Below are 22,368 nucleotides of genomic sequence, written 5' to 3'. Positions count from 1 at the left end.
AATCATTGTTGTTCCATTGTATGTGAATCGTGTTTGAAAAAAAACAGCGATTTTGGAGGATGTAATAAACACAGTCGATAGTGGTGAACATGTGGATGCAATGTATTTGGATTTTCATAATATATTTCGCAAGAAGGCACATAAAAATCCAGTGCATAAGTGTCCATGGCGTCAGGGAATCCGTGTTAAAATGGACTGACGGTTATTTATGAATATAAAGACAGCGACTTGGAAAAAAGGGACTTTCGGGGTGGAAGATATATAACGGGAATAGTAATGGTTAGGAAGAGAACTTACTGCTTGACGTTTGTTGCAATAGTGTTCGATTCTTTTTAAAAAAATAGAGAATTAGTGTTACAATTTCTCATGGTAGAGAATTCCAAAACAACCCATCATCTTAGTCTTTAGTAAAGTAGTCTATATTCTGAAACCCATTCTCTTCTTCCTCCACTCCTTGGTCAGAGAAAACGTTTTTCCGGCATCTTGACTGTCGAGACTGTCAAGAAATTTGCAAAATAAACAATGACTTTTCTTACGGTGGATCTGGCAGAGACGCTGGGATTGATTTACTCCGTTGGAACACAACAACGGATTAACGGGACAAAGATGCTAGGTCTTGTCAGTTAAAATACAGACAGGATAAATGACAGAAGATTCCCCGCTCTGAAACAACAGCAAAAACTAATTACAATATTTCAACAGTTTCAGTAATTTATGTTGTCCCTTTAAAGCACCCGATTAGTATCATAACCTGAACTGAAGTTGAATACAGACAATTAAAACTGGAAAATCCTGAAAAAAATTATCGGATCTGGTAAAATCTGTGGGAGAAAAAAATGAGAATGTTTCTGATCGGCAATCCTTCCGCAGAATTGATGCCGTGTCACTTCATCAAATATCAAGGACTTTACTGCGCCACGGTTTCTTCACCGCCCGTTGACGGTGTGAACTGGCAGAATTTGGGATTGTGGTGAACCTGAACTGCTGACCAGTTGTAAAACCCTTTTGCTCTCGACTGAAAATGTACGGTCGTGTTTATTAACACAAAAGCAGAAAAATGCCCCATAACTAAACCATGATTAGCAGTGCATCTTATTATTCAGTGTTGTTCTTCCGCTGTGCAGGATTTCCCTTCCTTTTCTTTCTGGATCTTGCGTGTGAAGGAATAGATGGACTGTGTACAAGCGAAATTCAGTAATTTCTGCATGCGACAGACATTGCTGCTGTCGAGTTAGAGGATTGTCTGTACTGTCGGAAGTTATTCTGTTTTCTTAGTCTTCATAAGAGAGGTTGTGAGATGTGATTTTATATGTTTAGTTCAACGGAAGAAGCGCAGTGGAACAAACCGGCAAGATGTTAAATATTTCCATTGGAAGTTGGATCAGGAACCAAGAATTATGGAATGAATTCAAATGGACAAACAATTTTAGTTACCGAAAATAGACATCGGTAATAAATTCCGCCCTTGCCGGGAATCTCCAGCTCACTGTCTTTCATCAGCGCATAGTTCAGGTCTGCACTGAGGCCCGGAGGACATTTAAGTCGTGTTCTGACAGACTAAATTCTAGCTGAAACCTTAACTTCTCAAAGTAACCTTTCACGTGTAAGACACTTCGCCAGGTGCTACCTGAGGTTATAGAAATGACTATCCTTTTCTGTTCTTCGGATTCCGGCATCTATAGTTAAAAGAATCAGTGAATTATAGGAGGTTTCAGCACAGAAACGGGACTTTTCGGCCATGTCCATGCCGACCTAAAGAGCTATCTGTGCTGATCTGATTTTCCGGCATTGGGCCTGTTTGTTTCCATATATTTCCGATCAAAGGACCTACCAAAACGCCCTTGCAACGTTGCAGTTGTATTTGCCTGAAAACAACTAGCGGCTTGTTCCAGACATGGACCCTTTTTTTTAACCTATTCCTCTGATCTCTTTTCAATTTCTCCCCTCTGACCTTAAACCAGTGCCCTAGAGTTTCCGGCCCACCTGTCCTGGGAAAAATTCGAGCTGTCCCATCCATATTCCTAATTATTCGATTAACTTCTTATCCTCCAACGCTTCTGTGTTCAATACACTGATAATAAATCCATACAGATGTTTTTTTTTCTTCTCTGTTAACAACCCTTGCAGTCAGTTCTTCGATTTTGTTCCTCAGCTTCCACAATCCCGTATTTTGCTGTGATTTCCACAGAATCTTCAATATACAATTCCATCAACTTCTTTTTCTTCCAGAGGCCCAGTCGAAAAGAGGAAGAATGAGTAAATAAAACAGCGATAATACACCTATTCCAATTCATAAATACAGCTGTCCGAACAGTTCTTATTCAGGACACGTGTTCCCGGACGTAAACGAGGGAAACATCATCTTCGCGAAGGCGTAATTCTGGTGGGAAACGTGTTTCCTTCTGGAAAAAATGGTCATGCAAGTACCTTCACGTCGTTATCAGTATAGCTGTCGTTTCGACCCTGCATTCCAAACGATATGCGATCGTAATCTGCTTTTTTTAAAATATCAGTTGTATGAATCACTTCACAGATCACTTTAGGCTACAGCGAATGACCTTATTGGAGCTCCCGAAAAGCATTACCTCGTAATTCTTGGGATGGCAATCTCCTGTAGCACAAAAAAAGCAAACTATTCGAGGAACTGAGCGGGTCAGGCAGCATCTGTGTAGGTAAAAATATAATGGACGATTCGCGCGAGATCACCCCAAATCGGTTTCTGATTCAGGTTCTCGATATGAAACATCGACTACGACTTTGCCTCCACAGATATTACCTGACCCGCTGAGTTACGTCAGCAGTTTATTTTTATTTTTTCCTCACTTTACAATATCTGCAGTCTCTTATAGCTCACTGTCCTATGATAAGTACATGTCGGCTGTCTACCCTAAGTGTAGGCCGTGATCCCAGAGAAACAAAGGACTGCGGATGCTGGAATCTTGATGAAAAACACGATGATGCTGGAGGAACCGAACAGGACGTGAAGAAGGGTCCCGACCCGAAACGTTGACCGCCTGCTTTTCTCAACGGATGCTGCCTGGCCTGCTGAGTTCCTCCAGCATCATCGTGTTTTTCATGTAGGCTCTTATACATGTACCGAGTTGTTGGCCTTCACTTGATAACGTGTCGGCGATGCTCACTATTGTTTCTATAGTATCACCGTTGCACTCTTCTACCAGTACGTAATCGCGCATATACTATAGCGATCTCCGTCAACGACACGCATTCACGGTCAATGGGTTGGAGAAAAGAAAATCTGTTATGGGGTGTAATAATAAAACACGAAATATGGCTCATTCGTGGTTTACGTGCGAAATTAGTGAAGTAGTTCGATCAGAGGAGGGGAAATATAAGATCGCCTGCAATGGAGCCACGCTGGGGACTGGCAGCAGTACAGACTTCAGCAAAGTATTTATGGATTTTGAAAAATTGATTCGTAGTTTCATTCAGCAAGGAATTGGGTCCTTCATTCCAAACATTCCTTGCCGTCCATTTTTATTATTTCAATGCTTTCATCAACTTCCCGAATTCTACACATCATCTACCCTCAGCAATTCAGAGATACATAATGGGGAACAAAATTACAGACGAATTAAATGCATATTAAATATCTGACTTCACAAATGAGGTCACAAATAACGTCTCAGAATACCAGGGAACGCAATCTCCAGCGAAATGGAGGAAAGAAATGAAATCAGATTTAGAGGTTATATTGGATAACTCCCCAGAGTCAATTAAATGATACATCGGAGAAGTTACGAATGGTGGTCCAGAAATAATAGATGCGATTTGGTCATTTTCCAACGTTCCAAATACTATGGGAATCGAGGCCTCGGATTGAAGGCCCAAGATTTCAGTAACAAAGTATTGAGAAAGAAAGGAATTATGAAGAGGAGAGCCTGCAAGCGACTAGCAGAATGTTTTTGGTTAGGTTGAATGATCATGGTAATGCATGGCGGCTGGAGTACTCTGCTTATGTAGGTGCAGTTATACGCCTTTGTAGCGATGCAGGAAGGCAGATGATGACCTAGACAGAGACAGGTTGGGAAATAGACAGCTTGAACGAGTCATGGTTGTCCTTGCGCAATGGATGTTGGTAGTTTGTATGCAAGAGCAACCGCTGTGTAAGAAGTCAATAGATATGATGGACTTTGTCCTCTGAGGTGCAAATACATGAACAGTGATGTCCTGCCGCAATATAGAGTACTTTAATAATACATTATTTTCAAGCTTTCATTGGACAAGTTGGTCTCCTGATGTCAAGAAGGATGTTATGGAGGAAACACAGCAAAAATTCATCTTGTTGGTTCCTGTCATGGATAGCATAAGCTAGGAGAGTGGATGGTAGTCTTTGGAGGTTGGAATACAGAGAACAGACCTCATGAAAACCTACAAATTTCGAAGATGACTGGAATATGTTTGTGGTCGCGTCCTTGCTTCAGCAGGTGGGTGCCCGCCATGAAACATATGGACAATTGCTTTTCTTGAAGTTTTAGTTTTTCCAGCTGTTCAGTGTCTCGCCTAATTACAAGCAGGGAAGATCTACCCTGATGTTATTCAGTAGCACAGCATGCCAGAGCTTGCTTAATCCTGCCTCTAAATCGCTGCCTAGGCTAACAGTGTGCAGATCTTTTCCACATGTTAGTGAAAGGAACCTTGTGGAAATTGGAGATGTTTGCAAGGATGAAGCCGGAAACGTCAGGGCATGATTGAACAACTTATCTCCTTTTCCTCCAGTAACAGAAAATGACCGTGAACAATAATGGTTCAGCGAGCGTCTGTACAATTTCAGCAGGGCATCACGGTATTCGAATCCACACGCCATAAAGACCAAGATATCAATTAACTACTTAACCACTTGAAGCACCTTCATACACATTTCCAGCTCTCGTTCACGAGGACAACAATGTCATGTTCCAGTTTCCCATTTCCCAATCTACCCCGTTCAAATGATAATCTGTCTTCCTGTTTTGCTACAAACCTCGTCGATCCACTCATTTATTCACATCACACTGCATCCGCCGTGCATTAACCAGCTTCCCCAGCCTAGTAAGACGTTTCGGGGGTTCCCCCGATACTCATCATAGCACATCTTGCGCATCTTGCAAACATCGACATATTTCGTTCAATTCCCTTTCCTAAACCTTTGGCATCCACTATGAAGCTTTGAGATCAGAATCTACCTGCTACCCCTACAACCACCGCTTGAGAATCGGAAAAAAAACTTTCATTTCTGCACTTCGTTTCCTCTCTGACGTCTAGTTCCCGACCCATGTCAATGACGTCCCAATCCCGCATGCGTTAATCCTGCACGCTGCTCTCCTACGTGTGGCGTAAGCGTCAATCCTCAGGGGATAGAAATACACTCTAAACACTGGTTACACCTCATCAATCATGTTCGTTACGTCCTCCGAATATTCAGTAGATAACATTGATCTGAAATGTCCTTTTGGCAACCCTTCTGTAATCGCATTTTTATCTCGTGCAGAATTTTCTCCGCTTCGAATATCAGGCTTCCTGTTCACAATTCATTGCCTTTCCTCGATCTATAATTTCTAACAGAGGGATTAGTTCATCTACGGTCAATCCACATCATGTGTTGCCGAGACGACAGAACAGTAGAAACACGTCAATGCATGCTGCACGTCATGAAGTGCTCTGAGCTATGGATTATTCGGCGCTGTGATTTACCAAACTTCTATCCCTCTAATTCCAGTTCTGAGGAAGGGTCCCTGACCCTAATCATTAACTGGGTTCTCTTTCTGCAGGGACTGCATGTCAGTCTGTGTTCTTGCAGCATTGCTGTTTCTTGCTTAAACTTGTGCTGATTTAATTTACAATTTTCTTTGTGAAGAACGTATGAATTTAATTGTTGACAGTGATTCATCGAACGATTCTCCTCTGCTCCAGAGAAACAGACATAGCTTCTCCAGTGTCTCCTCGTATATAAAGAGTTGCATTAAAACAACATCTTGGTGAACCTCCTCCACTGCACCCTCTCCAGTGCCTTCACAGCCTTCCTATAGCGTGCTGAGCAGAACCGCACAAAGTACTTTTACTGAGGTCTGACAAATGTCTCAAAAAGTTGGATCATGACCTCTCTACTCTTGTATTGAATGTACCACCTAGCGAACGCCAGCATACAATCCATCGTAACCAATTTGGTTAACTGCGCTGCAACCTTCAAGGATATTTACACTTGAAATCCAAGTTCCTTCTGTTCCAATCATGCTCCCTCGGACATTACCCGTTCACGTTGTATATCCCAGTCTCATTGGCGCTCCCAAAATGTATCGCCTCACGTTTATCTGGATTTCACTTAATTTGTAATTTCTTAGAGCTTTTACCCAACATATCAATATCACCAAAGTCTACCCTTTGCACTGTGAACTACTCCACCAATCATCATGTCGGCTGCGAAATGACAGATCATGTTTCCTACATCCCCAACAGCAGACATGTATGTTACAAACAACACGCGTTCCCCAGTGAACACTGCTAATCATAGACATTCATTCACAAAAGCAACCCTCACCATCTCCCTCCCCGTGCTATTGCCAAGACAACTTTGTGTAGAGAGTCGAGAAGAGAAGAAAACATTAAGTGGAAAAGTTGAAAACAAAAGAGACTTGGTCGACCTGAAGTTGACGGGGCAATGCCAAGTGGTAACGCTGACATTTGGACAGTTGGTGTATGTTAGTGTGGGAATATAGCTGTCGTAATTTTACTCCTAACTCAACTTTAGAGCGCTGTGAACATATCCCTCCATTATCCCGGCTAAAGAAAGACATAGACAAATTTGAGATACTATGTACCAGGGACAGAATTTTACAAGTCTATTCTCCGAGAATTGCGGACCAGGTAGCGAAAATAATTATGGGAACCGGCAGAAACTTGAAAGTGCAAAGCAACAAGTACATACATGGAAAGAGAGTCGATTTATAGCCATACAATTGGGTATAAAGTCAAATTAATGACTGAGAATTAAAGAAAAAATAAAGAGAAATGTCTACATTGGATAATCAATAGCAATAATTCAGGAGACCAACAACTGCAGACCTGACTCGGAAAGGATCTCATCATAACGAACAAGTTCTTCTGGAGTGGATAATAACTGGATGGTTTTAATGAGCGTTGGAGGTTGCGATATTAACTAAACATGTAACAAAATGTTAAACGAGGTTTTTTTTGTGCTGCGTAGTGAATCTTGAGTTGTTTGAACGAATCGACATGATTTTTTTTAATGACTTGGATGAGGGGTAGAAGAGTGCGTTAGCAAGTTTGCAGGAGACACAAAGGTATGTGGTGGTGTGGATTGTGTAGAGCTTTGCCGAGGATTGCAAAGGGACATCGATAGGATGCAGAGCTGGGCTGAGAATTGGCAGATGGAGTTCAATCCGGAGAAGTATGAGGTGGTACGCTTTGGAAGGCAAACTCCAAGGCAGAGTACAAAGTTAATGGCAGGATTATGGGTAGCGTGGAGGAGCAGAGGGACTGATAATCCATATCTATAGATCCCTGAAAGTTACCTCACAGGTGTATAGGGTAGTTAATAAAGCTTATGAGCGTTAAGTTTCTCGTGCGAGTTTAAAAGCCGCGAGTTAATAATGCAGCTCTATAAAACTCTGGTTGGACCACACTTGGAGTAATGTGTCCAGTTCTGTTCGCCTCATTATAGGAAGGATGTGGACGCGTTGGAAAGGGTGCAGAGGAGATTCACCAGGATGTTGCCTGGTTTGGAGAGTATGCATTATGTGGAGAGACTAAGGGAGCTAGGGAACTCTTTGGAGAGAAGAAGGGTGAGAGGAAACATGATAGAGGTTCACAAGATATTGAGGAAAAGAGAGAGTGGACAGCCAGTGCCTCTTACCCAGGGCACCAATGCTCAGTACAAGAGGGAATGGCTTTAAAGTAATGGGTGGGAAGTTCAATGGAGATATCATAGAAAGGATTTTTTTATTACCCAGAGTGTGGTTGGGGCATGGAATGCGATGCCTAGGGCGGTGGTGGTGGCAGGGTCATTGGTCAAATTCAAGAGAATACTAGATGCTTATGGAGGAATTTATAGAGGGATATGTGGTAGGAAGGGGTTAGATAGTCTTTGGCGAGGTTTAAAAGTCGGCTCAACATTGTGGACCGAAGAGCTTGTATCGTGTTCGACTGTTTTATGTTCTCTGTTTGAGGTAATAAAGTAATTTCTTCGTATGGTCTCTCGTGCCCTGCATTTTATTGAGTTCAATTAGCAACATCTCGAATTACCCTCAGGAAAGTGGCGATAGTTGCGTCTCGACTCTTCATGTACTTTCTTTCATGGTGGTATTTCGAAGGGTCTTCCTGGAATTGGACCCATAACGATGAATTCATTGTTGTTTTTTTTTCTTCGAAGACAGAATAGTGTGTGATTTGAAGGGTATCCTGCAGTAGATGAGGTTCTCGTACAAGTTTCGTCTTTATACTGCTTGCGGTAGAGTCCTTCAGTTTGGGTCGTACTTCTGCATCTTATCAACTGCAGAGCATTTCATAGATGCAAAAACTGTAACCATTATAACGTCTGGCGGTGGAGGGAGGGAATACATGTGGTGGTGGAAGGATGTCAATCGTTTTGTCCTGGTCGTACGAACTCCTCGAAACCCGCAATGTTTCACATCAAAGCCAGTGGAGATTATTACGTCACAACCCAGAGTTCTGCAATTGCAGCTGCTTGTCATAATTGAATCATGGTCTCGAATTCCCTGAATCGTTCTTCCAGACAAGTAATTTGAGACAAGACAGTCCAGTTGAGTCTCGGATAATTTCTGAGCCCGCGATATTGAATCTTGTGGTAACGGCAGTAGAAATGGAAATAATCATGGAGAGGATGACGTCAGATGTTCTGGTATTGATGTGCGAATGTAACCGACATCTCACACGAGAATTTTCCGTTGATGAGATTGAAAAGTCGAAGGTCAGGCAACAACGTCACAGTGAACGATGACAGAATTTGAAGGAGACCGAACGTGGCTGGGAGTCGAAGCGCTAACAACTGTGAAACAAGAAACATGGGCACAAAGAGCGCTTTTGCAGGAAAGGACAGCCAGCTTCTGCCTGCAGCAAAATATGTGAAGATCTGCTTGCAGTAAACTGACCGACGTCCACCGAAGGAAATCATCAAGTCGAAAGAGGAATTGGGACTGGAATATCCAGCGGCCAACTGTCAGAGAACTGCAGCTTAGAATTGCCATGCTCGCTTTGCTATTCAAGTAAACCAAGCAGATAAAAATGCAGTTTTAAAAGAAATAGATTTGATTCAAAGCCCATGAGCTCCCATCGTTCAAAGCAAAGGAAATTGGGTAGAAAAGGAAGGCAAATGAACGATTATCGGGGTTTGGAGGGTGATCCAGAGCCGGAATTCAGGAAGTGTTGTTTGAACATCGTCAGAGATGCCATGTTGAGTGTGAACGGTGTGGTTCACTCCATGGACTGTAGTTGAGTGACTGTGAGCCGTACATGTTGCACCTGTATCGGTAGCTTCGGGATTGCAGATGGAATATGAGTCATTCCGTGCATTTTGGTACTGTGTCTCCACCCTTGAAATAGCCAGACCAGGGTACTCAATTGGAAGGGTGAACTCTGTTCATATTTGCAGGCGAAGGAAGCTTGAACAGCAGAATGGCTTATTCCTCCTGTTTTATATCTTTCCACGTATGTGCTCTGGTGCAACCGCGATAACTGTCATTGAAGTGGCTCATCGGCTCATGCGGAGGTTTTATTCAGGAACTAGCGTAATAAGGTGACTGGATATTTCACCACTCTCTTCACCTGCTGCCTGAACTTGGATTGAGTGGCCGCATAAATAAATGTGTTCGTGCAGCAGCTGAGATTACTCAGCAAATATCCTACATCGTGAAATATCTCTTCAAAATCATTCCGATCTGCTGCAGTTCCTGTGATCTGATAATAGACGAATTCTACAAGAAGTGTCAGCCACAGGAGGATGAAGCTTCCGGAGAGGGTGAGGAGTATAAAACCACTGACTTTCTCCTGTTCTCCATCTCTGGGTCACTGCGGTTCTCCCCCTTGCTCTGACCCCTGAGCCCTTTACGGACACGACTGGCAACCAAAATGTGTCTGACTGTCAGAGCGTTGAGCAATAGAGTTACGGTGAAAGGGAGTAATGGAGTTAATACCATATCGAACCAGTCAAACCCCACCCACCCGGGTTCTGTGTAAACACTGCTCATCGTTACACAGAACCACGGTACATTGTCGACGATCTCTCCAGGTTCCTTTATGAAGTAAAATGGTATATTTTTCACGAAGAGAAGAATTCCAGTGGTCGCCAGAATCGCAGTCGCATTTTCTCCGGTGCAATATTTGTTTTTCAGCTTCTGACAGCAAATGGCGACAAATCGATCAACGGTAAAAATGACGGTGAACCGGACGGAACAGTTTATGGCCACATAGGACAGTACATAAATAATCCTGCATACAGGGGTGATGTCCAAGAAACTCAAGGGAATATAATGCCCTCCAACGCGATACAAAATAATCTCAGTGACAATGACCAGTAGATCCGCCGCTGCCATGGCCACCAGGTAGCGAGTGGTGCAGGACAAGAGGTCGCACTTTCCCCGGGACAGGATCACAATCGCCACTAAATTCGCTGGAGAAGGAGAGCAGAAAACACATTGTAAACACATATACTTCGGGGCTGGGTCCAGAAATAGTTTCATGGCGGAAACGTCAGGGAACGTGGAGTGGGGTCAGTGTTTACGACTTTAAAATATCGGAAACACTGTTCGAAGTGCCTAAGCTCCCCTGTTCAGTGTAAAAGAGAGGGATAAAACAGCGCAGCAGCAGATGGGATAGTATGAACAACCTGTCGCTTGCAGGAACTCTGCCGACCCTGGCAATCAGCATGACCGTCTATGATGCAAGCGGCTTCATAAATGTCAGTGGGGCCGCTGTTGTTTTCGGAACTTTGGAAAGTGGGGGAACGAAGAAAAGTAAGGGGAGAAGAGATGAAGTGCAACTAAAGCTTAGAATCCGACAGCAGACTAGTTGTGTTTCTGGGCTGGCACCACACTGAACACAATTCTACTGTGACAGCTACTCATAGTAACGCAAGACAATTCCAAAAGATCCACTCCAATCTGTGGCCCATGCCGTATATTTCTACAGTAATAGACATTCCCAGAATACAGCTGCTTCATCAATTGTTGCATCCTGTTTCTGAATTCACCTTTGGACCACTGCACGGTCATCGTAGTACTGCCTCGATAGGTCTCTGGTACAACAGTTTACTGTGTCGCCTTTGAAGACAGAAGAGGCATTTATTACACCTCCCACATTGTTTTGTTTCGGTTGACTGAATACTACAAGGTGCAGCAACAAAACTTTGAAACCCACAAAATAATATCACTGATATGGTATCTGCTTGAAATCCACCAGTCGGGCGTTTTGAAAATTTCTTCAAATCACGGTAAATCAAACTCGTGGATACATTGGGAGAAATAGGAGAAAGTGTAAGTCTTTAAAACCTTCCGGACATTTGGAAAGATCATGGTTGATCCACTAACTCCATGCTATACCACCCCCCCCCCCCACATCTCCCTAGATCTTTAATGACCTCTGTACCTGGAAACCTCGAAAAATCCTCTGACACATATTCAGGGAATTGCCCTCTGCGACCTTCTATAATAGATATTTTCTGAGTTTCACTGCGCTCTTGATTGGTTACAGTGGGACATAGATAGGATACAAAACTGGGCTGAGAAGTGGCAGCTGGAGGTCAGCTCAGATAAGTGTGAAATGGTTCATTTTGGTAGGACAAATATGATGGCAGAATATAGTATTAACGGTAAGACTCTTGGCCGTGTGAAGGATCAGAGGGATGTTGGGGTCCATAAAACTCTGAGAGCAGCTGCACAGGTTGACTCTGTGGTTAAGAAGACATACGGTGTATTGTCCTTCATCAACCGTGGAATTGAATTGAAGAGCCGAGAGGTAATGCTGCAGCTGTATAGGACCCTGGTCAGACCCCACTTGGAATACTGTGCTCAATTCTGGTCGTCTCACTACAGGAAGGATGTGGAAGCCATAGAGAGCGTGTAGATAAGATTTACAAGGATGTTGCCTGGATTGGGGTGCATACCTTATGAGAACAGGTTGAGTGAACGCAGCCTTTTCACCTTGGAGCGACGTAGAATGAGGTGGGACCTGATAGAGGTGTATAAGATGATGAGAGGCATTGATCGTGTGGATAGTCAGAGGCTTTTCCCCAGGGCTGAAATGTTTGCCACAAGAGGACACAGGTTTAAGGTGCATAGAGGGGATGTCAAGGGTAAGTTTTTTACTCAGAGACTGGTGACTGCGTGGAATGGGCTGCCGGAAACGGTGGTGGAGGCGGAGACGATAGGGTATCTTAAGAGTCTTTTGGATAGATACATGGAGCTTAGGAAAATAGAGGGCTACGTGTAAGCCTGGTAATTTCTGAGGTTGGGACATTTTCGGCACAGCTTTGTGGGCCGAAGGGCCTTAATTGTGCTGTAGGCTTTCTATGTTTCTATGTATAAACTCTTCTTCTCATCTCTCAACGTCTTACGTTGGAAATCGAAACATTGCTTCCTGAACCACCCGGCCCGGGGAAGCATGTTGCGTACATACAACATGTTAATCTCTGTCATAATTTTGTCCGTGTTTCCTCTCATTCTCCAAAACTGCTGTTCAGGTCGTATCGACCTCAGTGTCTCTCCTTATACGGCAGTCCTGACTCCGAGGAAACCGTCTGGTTAACCATTGCTGCACAGCCTATCAATGATATGCGTATCATTCCTTGCTGGAGGAATTCTATGCAGTCCGCTTCAGATGCCGCTTCATCCAATCACTGATAAACTGTGTTAAAACATGTTTTGCTCTTGTACATAAATCCTGTTTCTTATTTCTCTCCTTTCTCACAGCGACACATAGGTCCATGCCGTCAGCAAAATCAGATATGTTGAGTTTGTTTCCCTCGTGCAGTGAGGCAAACACACTTATCCTGGGGTAGCCAATTTTTTGAAAAAGAGTTATATTCAGAATAAATTCAAACACGTACTTCTACAAGTAGAAATATTCCACGCACTTACCAGGAACTCCAATGACAGCAATGATGACGTACAATATTTTCTCCACACTGCGATATGTTGACAGCATTTTATGTTGTTAATTATTATGTCCCCTCAACTGCCGACAATGACTCTGAATGAAATTTCAAGCCGAGAGCTTTTGTACCCTTGGAGATCTCCACGGGGTTAATGTGCTTTCTACACAGTAAACGGTAGACATTGTAGAAATGTGAACAAATAGATTACGTCAACCGGGTTAAATTCCTGCCGACGTGGATTGTTTATTTCAAATATTCAATTAAAAAAAACTCCACAATCTGGATACCCGCAACACTTCTGGGTCCACTCATCGGAAACCCGCTTGCAGCGTTTAATCACGTAATCTAAATTTATTTATACAGATCAGCCAGAGGGCCTAACTCCAGATTTCCTGTTTTTTTCAATCTTGTTATTAAATTTCAAATTCATACACGAAACAACCGTGATTATACACATGGTACAGGGAGATCGGGATTACAATAGTAAAAGTTGACATATACAAACACAGGGAGTGAAATATATAATCGGAACCTCCCAATCTCTTACGAAGTGAACATCATAAAAATAATTTGAAAATAAATTTAATTCTATGAAAAGAGAACCCCAACATTAAAAAAAGTAATAAACAAAAGCAAACCAAAAACTTCAAAAGAAAGCTGGACTGTTATTTCTTCGGTGAAAAAAAACATTATTATGTCGTTAGCTCCGATCCTCTATATTCAGATAGAAGGTTATTAAAAGAGATTCGAAAATGTCTGCTTACATCATGTGGAAATACTGAATAAATGGGCTCCAAATTTCCTCAAATTTAAGCGAAGGATCAACAGTGCCAATCCTATTTTTTTCTAGGTTTAAACATGTTATAGTTTGAGAAAAACATCCAAATGTGGTAGGAGGTATAGGATCCTTCGATTTAAATAGAATGGATCCCTTGGGCATTAATGTAACAAATGCAATCATAGGACAAGCTGAAGCGGATTGATGACCAGAATCCATCATTGGTAACCCAAAAATTGCGGTAATAGGATGAAGTTGTCAATCAATATTTAATACAATTGAGATAATATTAAAATGTCTTTCCAATATTTTTGCCAAAGAGGGCAGGACCAAAACATATGTGTCAGGGAAGCCAACTCCGAATTACATCTGTCACATATAGGATTTATATGGTGATAAAAAAGGGCCAACCTGTCCTTCGACATATGAGACCTGTGAACCACCTCAAACTGTATTAAAGAATGTCTAGCACACATTGAAGATGTATTACCTAATTGGAGAATTTTCTTCCATGTCTCTATAGGTAAAAGTATATGAGGTTCTCGTTCCCATTGATTTTTTTTAATTTTATCTTGTCTCCAGACGTATTTTCATAATCAGATCATAAATTATTGCTATCAAGCCCTTCTGATAAGGATTAAAACCTAAATATTTTTTCTAACATTTAAATTTTATGTGGTATCGGAAAAGTAGGTAAAATAACTTTAAAATATTTCTAATCTGTAAATATCGAAAAAAAATGTGATCTAGGCAAGTTGTATTTATTAGACAACTGTTCAAAAGACAAAAGACAATTATCAATAAGTAGATCACGAAAGCATGTTATTCCCTTCGTTTTCCATAAAGAAAAAAGCTAAATCAATTCTGGATGGTTGAAAAAAATGGATTGGATAGAACTTGATAAAATGAATTTATTCAATGCAAAAAAAATGAAATTGAAACCATATTCGTATTGTATGTTTAGTTATTGGGTTAATCATTTGTTTACTCAATTTAGTAAGAACAAAAGGGAGTGAGGCTCCTAAAATAGAAGCTAATGAAAACCCTTGCATAGACTCATGTTCAAGATACACCCATCGGGGACATTGAATTACATCTGAATCTTGTGTCTAGAAAGTTAAGTATCTAATATTAATTGCCTAGTAGTAATATCTAAAGTTAGTCAAAACCATACCGTCATCCTTTTTTAATTTCTGTAAATATTTCTTACTTAACCTTGGGTTCTTATTCTGACATATATATGAAATAATTTTAGAATCAATAGTATCAACAAAGGGTTTCGAGATGGTGGTTGGAACCGCCTGGAATAAATACAAAAATTTTGGTAAAATATTCATCTTAACCGTATTGATTCGGCCAATCAATGATAGAAACAATGGGGAGCATTTAGTAAGCAATTGTTTAACATGCTCGATTTAGGGTAAAAAGTTAACTTAAGTCCTTATGCTTCTTGGTAATTTTAACACCCAAATAATTAAAATAGTCAGTCACTAATCTGAATGGTAATTTCCTATAGATTGGGACTTGCGTATTTAATGAGAAAACACTCCTATTAAGATTTAATCTATAACCAGAAAAAAAAAACACTAAACTGAGAAAGCAGTGACAATGCTGCAGGAATGGATTTCTCAGGGTTAGAGGTATAAAGTAACAGCTCATCTGCATATAGTGATATCTTATGCATCCCATTTCCACGAGTAATACCAAATATGTTAGAAGAGTCCCGAAAGGCAATTGCCAAGGGTACCGAGGCAATATCAAATAATAAAGGACTTAAAGGGCAGCCCTGTCTCGTGCTCTAAAAAGCCTGAAAAAGGGGTATCTCTGATTATTAGTAAGTATTGAAGCCAAATGTGTAAGATATATCAATTTAATCGCGGATATAAAATTTGGGCTAAAGTTAAATTTCTCAAGCTTGTTAAATAAATATTCCCATTCCATTCTATCAAACGCCTTCTCGGCATTAAGCGAGGTAACACATTCTGGAATTGTAGATGAAGGGGTATATACGATATTCATTAACCTCCTAATATTAAAATGCAAATACCGATTTTTAATAAATTCTGTCTGGTGTTTGGCCAGGTCTGCAGTTGTTTGTTGTTCCACTTCAGAGGAAACTTCACTCTGCAGTCGAGACTTGATTAGAAGCCGCTGACCGTTTAGTGCAGGAGATGTTCCTTCTGTATGTTACATGCACTATCCGGGTCAAGCCAATGTCTCAGTATGGTGACAGTTTTACGCTGTGGTTAGGAGGTGTCGGGTGTGGCCTGGATGTGTCCGGTTGTACACCGCGTTGGTAGATGAACTCTGCAGACGTCGGTCTGGCATGATTATTCCCGAGGTTCCTGATGGTCCAGTGATGGGGCAGCTTTACTTTACCGACAATAGGTGCTGAGCCTGCGTGGAGCTGTCTGATGGCGCCATGCAAGGAGGATTTACCCTCTGCGTATCGAGTGCTGCGGCTGTCTGGCGGTGTCTGACCGAACAGCACCGACAACGCTTCTATCTGGGGAAAAGGATTTGGGACTCGCCCAGAAGTATCTGATGGTTAAGTGAAATGGAACCTTCGTCTTCGGGGTAACAGCATTGGGCCGGCTCCGTTGTGTCTAATGGTGGAGGGCAGGGAAATCATCATCTGAGCAACAGATGTTGAACCCGAACTGGAGGTAACCGTTTGTATCGGGGCAGCTTTGTCCTGCAGGTAACATGAAGTAAACCTGATCTGTCGCAGTCTAATTGTGCGGCACCGTAGAGGTGATTTTTTTTTAAAATATAAACGTTTATTAGCTAAACGCACTGCAAAAAGACGGCGGGTGTCAAAGTACTGCAACAAGTACATGAAAGAGAAGGAAATCAAACTATGCATCTACATAACTACAACAATATTGCTAACTAACAACCGTGAAACACACAACACTGCAGAGAAAGAAATCGCATTTTCCCCGTCCACGACACACGCGATCCCCTGAGGGTCCAACCGACCGCGGAACTCAACTAGTGTGCTTGCAGAAACCGTGTGATCTAAAGTAGAACTGTTAGTCTGTTGTTAACATTTCCTCGACCTTGTCTGGAAGTGTCTAATGATGGGGATCAGGGGATACCATCCATTTATTCACGCGGATTCGCCTCTCACATTGAGTCCACCTCATCCGATTCTCACCTCCATGTCCTTTGCTCCAGTGAGCAATTCCCCGTCCTGGAAAGTCTCCTCTGATAACCCCACTATTTAATCTCAGGCAACATCCCCGTATGTCCTCTCCAGCCCTTGTCTAATGCCGTTACATCCACACGACAGTGTTGAAATCAGAACTGCACACGACACTCTATTTGTGTCCTGGTGTTTTCGACACATCTGCAGTGACTTCCCTGTTTCTCCTTAGGGAATCACTGCTTGTTGCTTGTCATCTATATTAACGAATTGAATGACAACGTTGTGAATCTGGTAGGAAAGTTTGCAGATAGCACCAGAGCTAGTGGTGTAGTGGACAGTGAAGAGTGGTTTCTTAGTTACAACAGGAGATAAATGAACTGTGGAATTGGGAAAGGAATGACAGACGTAATTTAAATGGGGCAAATGGGAGTTGTTGCATTTTGGTCAGTTTAACACGGGCATAATTTATACAGTAAATGATCGTGCCCTGGAGAGAATTGAAGAACAAAGTTAACACGGGGCACAGGAACATAGTTCTTTTAATGTGACGACACAGGGAGACAATAAGGTGAAGAAGGTGTTTAGGGCGCTTGCCTTCATCAGTTAGGACGTTGAGTACAGAACTTGCAACATCATGTTGCAGCTATCTACGTCATTGGTGAGACCATGTTTGGATTATTGTATGCAGTTCTCTTCTCCAAGGTAACAGAAGGATATCATTAAGCTGGAAAGGGGGCAGTACGCATCGGGCCAAAGTGTGTCATTCCGTACTGTATTACTCTATGACTCTAAAAGATGCACGAGGATATTACCGGGACTGGTGGATTTGAGATTCAAGGAGAGGCTGGAGAGGCTGGGAATTATTTTTCCCTGCTGCGGCGAAAGTTTCGAAGTTACCTTGGAGAAGCAGATAAAATCATGAGGGAAGTAGATGAGCCCTATGGTCACAGATACAGACTCTAACACTGGATGGCACATGCAGAAGATCAGAGGAGATGAACTTTAAAAGGGATCCGACCAAAAACATTTTCAGAGAGAGGGTGATGGGTTCATGGAACGAATTGGCAGAGGAAACTGGAAATGTCGATACAATCTCAATGTTCAAACGACATTTGGGCAGGTACAAGGACAGAAACAGCCTGGAGTGATATGAACCGAACACAAGTAAATGGGACTGGCGAGTTAGATATTTTGGTCAGCATGGACGTTTTGGGGCGAAGGGCCTCTTTTCGTTCTCTATAATACTATGACACTATAAATTCAGATAGACTCTATTCCAAGTTATCAATTTCATGATATTCTGTCACTGAGTGTCGCTGCAGCTCATTGGAGTGTCTTTATGTATCTTCCTTTAAAATGGGGTATGTTGGAAGATACTGAACGTTTCTGTGAATGTTGGATTCATTCACCCGTTGGGAACCTCGGGTAACGTTCTCGACAGGTTAAAGACATTATTCAGAGATATAGGGAAAATAGAGAAAAGTAGAATTAGATAGTAAAGTAAGAAGCATTAAAATACGTCAGTTCAACTCTGCTGTGAGACTAGATTTTGGAAATGGAAAAATAAATATTGAATTCTAGAAAAACGAACCTGCGAAAAATGTGAATACATTTGGCGAACTGGAAGGCGAGTTTGAATGGGAATCGGTCAGATTTGAAGAGATGGTTGAGGTACAGACTGAGTCACAGTTGTTGCCGGAGTGAAACATTGTTCGTCGGAATGCATTTAGGTGCATTTATGTTGCCAACAACGAGGGATGGGGTCGGCGTTGATCAAATAGGCAACAGGCCACGGATTAAAAGCTGACTGCCGGAGAAGTTCACACACAGCTTTCAGAATAAACAGGAGAACGTACAGGGGAATGTACCGTTCAAACAGAGATACGGAGAACGTCCCTTACACGATGGCGACCGGATGTACACAGTGTTTAATGTATTTGGTCTGACTCCTCCATTTTATATTCCCCAGTATTACTTGGCCTGTTCTAATCTGTAAGCGATGACTGGCCAAAGTGTGTCATCAATGCTGAAATCTCTCGTATATCCAGGACTGATCAGTGCTGATTACCCATTGGAAACTGTGCCTGACGAGGTGAGAGAAATGCAAATGAAGCCGATAAAGCAGGGTTAATATAAATTTCAATACAATATAAATACAAAATACATTTTGGTTCAGCAAGGACTTGTAAAATGAGAGGGAAATATTTTGGACAGGTGGGCCAAGGTGAGGCGCATAAGAAACTTGAAGACAAGGAGTCGGCTCTGAGGGACAGACGCAAAGAGAATAACGGAAGTAGTGTCATTGAGAGTGTCAACGATGTGCTCGTTGCGAGCCAAAGTCGCCATCAATTGATGCTTGCGTACTGCGTGACTGTGATTGACATTATTTTGAAAATTTGGCTGGGTTACAGTATGAAGTCATGAAAATTTTTGAGCAAACAAACACGAGGAAAACAAAATCCTGGTACATCCCTGGTGCTTTCTGGGGAGAAGGTGAATGGCATGAGGACACGAGGGAAGATTGTTGCTTTTTCTGGTATGGTTTCCTCCAAAAGGAAATGATATACCAGAATTAACGACTGGATCCGAATCTATGATACTGTATATTTAGATAGGTAATGCGGGTAAATCAAGCATTGTTGAAGTAAGAACAACATCAACGCTCATGGATGCGGTGAGTTGGCCAAATTGACGATATCTATACTGTGAGGTACTGTTCTCAGTCTGTACAAACATTGCAGCCAGATGCCTGACAAATGGATGTCTGTGCGGAGCATGACTGGTGGTTCTCAGATTGGTTTGTATTTGTTCATGTTATGTGTTATTCACCGATGCAGGAAACCTGTTATTTTCTATCCTATCCACCCGTGGCTGTTAGTTCCAGAACTGAATCCACCTGAAAGACAAGACGACGCCAAAACTATCCCCGCCAGGATGGTTTATCCGTCGTTTCACCAGCGACATTAAACTCACTTAATCCTACGATTTAATGTGATACCACCAATGTTCTTATTGATCGGAAATTGAAGGAGATGGCGTTTGTTATATAACAAAAACAAACCAATGACAAAGCAAATTTGATCAAGTGGTTCAAACCACGTGACACAGAACAGAGGGTGTAGCTTCCTCCATAGTATTTTTCTGAACAACGTTCGAGTTTAATTCGTGTAATATTCCCGGAAGAGTTAAAGATATTACGCAATGTTACAATGAGTAAAAATAGTTCAACTGAAGTGTTTGTTAAATGGCGTGTGGATAATATAATTTAGAAGGGCAGTAATTGGCTGAACGGATGTTCCACCTGGTGTATAAGAGCTCCTTAATTCAGCGGATGTGGGCAGTTGGAACTTTACGTGCAACAGATCGTTGCTTCAGGTGGAAAATGAAATATTCAGCAATTTACAACATCGTCAGAATTTGCTATCCTGTACTTGCAGCGATCGGGATTCCTGGTAAGGTACTTGATCTGACTCCTATTTGTGCGGTTCCTTCCATGATTTACGCTTGCTGCATCGTAGATTAGCCGTGTCTTGCTGAGCAGGTGCTCAATGCATCGTTTCATTTCAGTAAGTGGGAATTGCAAAAAAAACGACGCTTTTATTTCGTTCTAAAATGTAAATTATGTTACTTTAGTGATGTAATTCTGTATGGCAATTTGTGAAGTTTTCAATACATTTTCAGATATTAATGAATTACTATTCTGGACATATAATTCAAATTTATTTTTACTATTAACGCCGTCGAATACCAGCAATATTTAAGTGTTCTTATAAAGTGCAAAGTCGGTAAGATTCCATACCAATATTACCTTTTGTGAAGGACAATCAGGGTTTACTGGCGCAGAGGCGTGTGTGATTTGCCAGTTAAGAAACAGCAACTGTTATGTACACTCCGGCTTCGGGCAGACCCAGCACAATTGTGCCCATAAAACCGTGCATGTCGAGTGATGGAACGGGGACGAAGCAGGGAGGCGGTTCCTGGCAGCTCCAGATTAAGCCCCAGATTAGCACAGCTTTTCCTGTCTCTCAATGTAAATGGGATTCCTCCTCTGGTGTCATCCCGAACTGAGCGAATTATAATTGTACCGGTCTCTACGCAACTTCATATCGTTCAAGTGTAAAGGTGCAATGTAATGCCCCGAATTATGTTATCTGCCAGAACACACCTGATGCACCCGTCAGTCAGTGAATTAACGAATATTAATGTAAGTTTATTACCCTTCGGTCCTCTTTGACCAATCGAAAATCATTTGCTTTACGTTTGGAAGAAAACGTTCTGTCTGTCAGTATTTATCTGTGTTTCGGCGACCAACAATAGCTATGTCTTCTTGAAAGTGTCTGCAGCTGTTTCCCCACCACGGACTCCTTGTCCTTTTCTTTGCCCTATAGTGTGTGGCCTGTTACTTGAAACACGCTGTTCATTGGGTGCTTTCTTTTTCGATGTACAATTTAACTAAATGATTACTGATTATGTGGAATTTCATGGTTTGTTTGTTTACACCATTTCCTTCCAAATGTTCTCTGAAATTGTTAATACCCATAATTGGTTCTCTGATCAAGCCTGTCCCGGCAACGCCTGCGTTTCACGTCCCGCGCAGTGTCCATTCGCAGGATTGATCTCCCCATGTCCGCAACCCCTCGCTGACAGCTCCATCAGAGAATGACGGCTCAGATTAACCGGGGTTATGTGGCTATCTGTCTCCGGATAGCCTGAGAGACTTCTGACGTCCCGTCAGGGCAGAAGGCTTTCCCCCGTCGTCTCCACATACCTCTCCTGATCAGGCGCAATACCATCAATATTTTAACAATTCACTTCAGAAGGCGCTCAATGGAAGTAACAATTTAAAACAGTATAATGATCTGAAGTACAATTAGAATAAGTGACTCCACTGCATGTGCCAATTCGAGAAGTCGTCAACCCCGTTAAAACAATAAGAACCTCGTGCGATGTCCTCATTTATTTGCCGTGAATCCGGTTCTCTGTTCACGATTTGACAGAACCGCCCAATGGAGCGCTGCTCTTATTTAAAACACAGCGCAGCCTCCAGCTCTTCTTCCTGTCAGTTGACTTCAGGGCGCAGAACAGGCATATCAGTTGTACATCGCTAGTGGAGTGTCAGTTTGATCGTCCATCTGCATCCCATCTCAGACAGTGCAGGCAGGCTGGTGCCGGGGCGGAAATCGCAAGCAGTGGCCCGATCCGGACTATTAATTTTACCACGCAAATACTGACCAATCTGGGCCATTTGAGAAGTTGCACTATATGTTATCGTTTATTTCAGTTAATTTAACGGCGATTGTGATCCTGTCCCGCGGA

Source organism: Pristis pectinata, chromosome 39, assembly GCF_009764475.1.
Source record: "Pristis pectinata isolate sPriPec2 chromosome 39, sPriPec2.1.pri, whole genome shotgun sequence".
NCBI lineage: Eukaryota > Metazoa > Chordata > Chondrichthyes > Rhinopristiformes > Pristidae > Pristis > Pristis pectinata.
The sequence above is the reverse complement of the archived record's forward strand: the minus strand, read 5'-3'. Positions refer to the sequence as shown.